This window comes from Mytilus trossulus, chromosome 14 (genome assembly GCF_036588685.1).
Source record: "Mytilus trossulus isolate FHL-02 chromosome 14, PNRI_Mtr1.1.1.hap1, whole genome shotgun sequence".
NCBI lineage: Eukaryota > Metazoa > Mollusca > Bivalvia > Mytilida > Mytilidae > Mytilus > Mytilus trossulus.
In genome coordinates this window covers 30,121,943-30,125,840 of record NC_086386.1, presented here as the reverse complement: position 1 = coordinate 30,125,840, position 3,898 = coordinate 30,121,943, and positions in this window count along the sequence as shown.

Genomic DNA, 3,898 nt, shown 5'->3' with positions numbered 1-3,898 from the left:
TCTTGTAAACAAAACTTCAGATATACTGGAAAAGAAAAGTAGACAAAGCAATGCGAATTCAGGATAAAAACTCTTTATAACAGAGACAGAAACGACATTAAACTCATCAGCCAAGAACACAAACTGACAATAGATTACCATCCCAAAATTAAAAAGAATAACGGAAAAATAAACCACAGCAGTATACAAAAACACATTATAGTTCTGAGCATCACGTATGTCGTGTAAACTAAAAGGTACATGTATATAGGGAAAATTGATATCAAATCAAAATGTATTGGACATTCTTTACTTAAAAAATATGTTTGAATATACAACAGTCTCGTCAAACAATAGTTAGAAACTGTTCTATATGTGATATCAGTTGTAAATCCCTGTCTCTCGTTTTACACTACTGAAGTTTGAAAGCATTACTTTAATAGGCCTTACATATGATTTTATGTTGATGTCCACTAAAAGTCTTATTTGTGAGATGTACATGGAGATAAACAACCACTGCGTCAATATAAAGGCTAGTTGATTGTGAATCCTCGGAGATATCTGTCAATAAGTCAATGTTCGACACTTTTCATGATTTATGTTAAACCATTCAATACTCAGTTGAGACATTATGCACGATAAGATACATTCCTTTAGAAATGATGAACTCGCACGCTGTTCGCTATTAGGCAGCAACCATTTGATGTTCTGGGGGCTATGGATTTTTTTGGAAAAAAAAGTTTGTTTCCAGTTTTTGGTGAAAAAAAATAATTTGTTTTGGACCCTGAGAAAAAAAAATGTTTGTTTCACCATCAGCTGCCACTATATGTAATGCTAAAATTTAAAGAAAAAAATGTTTTCGGTTTGTTGCTAAAAAAATAGATTGACGTTACGCGCGATGTTCGTACCTCATTGGAAAATCGGTGTAGTTGACATGATGCAAGTCCAAAATATTTTTGTTTTGTGATATCATATGCAATGCTAGTGTACGCATTTTGAACAAAAATGATTTTTTTTTAAATAAAAAAGAAAAATATTTGTTGAAACTATGTTTTATACTGCATGCGACAAGCTTCAGTTTTGAAAAACGGCTATTTTTAGGCTGTCCCGCGTAACATATTTCATTTAATGTAACCAATAAATTGTGATTTTCGTCTAAACTATTTAATATTTTGAAAAACGGTTTTTTCCATTATTTAACAATAAGGTTCCTTCACTTTTTATGCATTTTTTTATGACGTTTTGATGACGTCATAGAAAAAATAAAGTGTTCCATACTACAAGGGCAAATCTGTCCCACGGGAGAAAAAAAAATGGTATTCCAAATTTGAGAATCAAAAACATTTATCTAAAAGGAAAAAGGTCAGTATTTGTATTTACTACATCAATGTTATTTTGCTTAAATTTATGAATTTAAAAACAAATATCCTGAAAAATGATATATGGTAATTTATGAGCGATTTTTCAAAGGCTTACAAGGTTGTCACACCGCCATTTTTTGACGTAAAAACGAACTAAACTCAAATTTACATCAATTGTTTGCTTGTCAGAGCTCTTATTATGGTAGAATTTTATTATTTTTTAAAATGTTATTTTTCTTAATTTTTCAAAAATCTAAAGTACATCAATTTTCGATAAGTAGTTAAAACGCACCGTCGATTTTGCGGAGTCTTACAAGAATGTCGCACATGCTTAAAACCAACGTTTCAGTCGAAGTTTTGGTTTGAACGTTACGAAATTTTCGCGACGTTATGTTACGCTTACATGTACGAACATCGCGCGTAACGTCATTGTTCTTTGCCGAAGGCGAAAAAAAAACTTATACAGAAAAAAAAAGCCCCCCCTCCCCCCTCCCCCGAAAATCAAACGGTTGCTGCCTTACTGTGTACTCTGTCTGGTCGACATATTGGTATTTATATTTTATTTATATTTGTTAGGAGATACGTTTGATTTATAAATACATACACGAGAGATAAGTACAGGGTATCACATGAATGAGACAGTAATTTAGCGATGCTATAAGTCAAAGGGTCACTACATATATAACATAAATTGTTAATGGGCCATCTAAATTGTATCGATTGATGTTCTAATAAAACATACGTTTTTTGATTGAGTTAAGTCTGCCAATGGATATGTTATCGTGTGTTCTTCTATGTTGTGATGTTAAGGGAGAAAAAGGGAGAAGGTTTGGATCCATTAAAATGTTTAATCCCGCTGCAAATGTTTGCACCTGTCCTAAGTCAGGAATCTGATGTACAGTAGTTGTCGTTTGTTTATGTAATATATACGTGTTTCTCGTTTCTTGTTTTGTTTATATAGATAAGACCGTTGGTTTTCCCGTTTGAATGGTTTTACACTAGTAATTTTGGGGCCCTTTATACACGTAGCTTGTTGTTCGATGTGAGCCAAGGCTCCATGTTGAAGGCCGTACTTACCTATAATGGTTTACTTTTTAAATTGTTATTTGGATGGAGAGATGTCTAATTGGCACTCACACCACATCTTCCTATATCTATAAGCAACAATAAGTCAAAATACGGCATTTAACGATAAACAAAACCCATACCGTGGCGTATAGTCATCTTTAAAAGACCATGACATAGGAAAAATGTAAAATAATTCAAACAAAAAACAATAGCCTGTAGTGATTAATATAAATTAAATGTTAAAAAAATAAACAAAAACCAATGATAGCTACCAGTCAAACATAAACACTTACTTACAGGTTCCAGGCCTTGCGGTCATAAAAACTTTCGAATCAGTTTTTTGTACTCGTACTCGAAAATCAACCAATCAAAATGCTTTCGAGCAAGATTTTTGCAAGCAATTAGCAAAGTTTTATGACTTCAACCAATGACCTTTGACATTCACATATATAATGTGGCGCGGTCCAGACCTTAGCATGTACATACATAATGTGGCGGGGTTATTGTGATGTGAAAGTGCAACCTTGACATCATTTATGACAGTGATATAATGCCCCAACTTAAGAATATATTGTAAAAAAAAATGTTTGAAATAACCTAACTTATCAGATTTTTACGAAACACCATGCACAAACAAAAATTAAAATTATCAATCGTAGAATATTATTTCTAAAAGTGTATGATTATATTTTAAAGGGACAAAAGCTGTCAAATTCATGTTCACCGATTTTACTTCAATTCTCATATTCGACTCATCGCATACTTAAACTAATGTCCAAATAGAAAAGTCTTAAAAAAAAAATTACAATGCATAAACTTGAAAGTATGTTATCATCTTTTCGTGTCTATTTCATAAAAAAAGAAGATGTGGAATGACTGCCAATGAGACAACTCTCCACAAGAGAACAAAATGACACAGAAATTAACAACTATAGGTCAAAGTACGGCCTCTAACAATGAGAAAAGCTAACATTCGCATAGTCAGCTATAAAAGGACCCGAAATGACAATGCAAAACAATTCAAACGAGAAAAACAACGGCCTTATTTATGTACAAAATATGAACTAAAAACAAATATGTAAGACACAAACAAACGACAACTGATTAGGCTCCTGACTTGACATACAAAATGTGGCGGGGTTTAACGCCAATCACAAGCATCCCCTTACCTCGGACAGTGGTACAGAATAACAGTTAAAGATAAGTCTGGATGCCATCTAACAAACCATTGAGGCTACAAGACTGTCAATGGTTATATAACCCGATATAAACTTAAACATAGATATAAGTAGAAAGCGAACTCGTACAATTTGATTTTTTTTTTATTTCTTGGTCTGTTTGATTTTGAAATGTTATAGCTTAAATCAATATGATAAAAATCGTTTTTATCTGTCTAAAGACTGGATAAAATTTAGTTTTTATAGATCGAATCAGTCAAACAAATTGTGTACCTAGTTTCACTTTCAATGTTGACATTCTTTTCCTTTTAC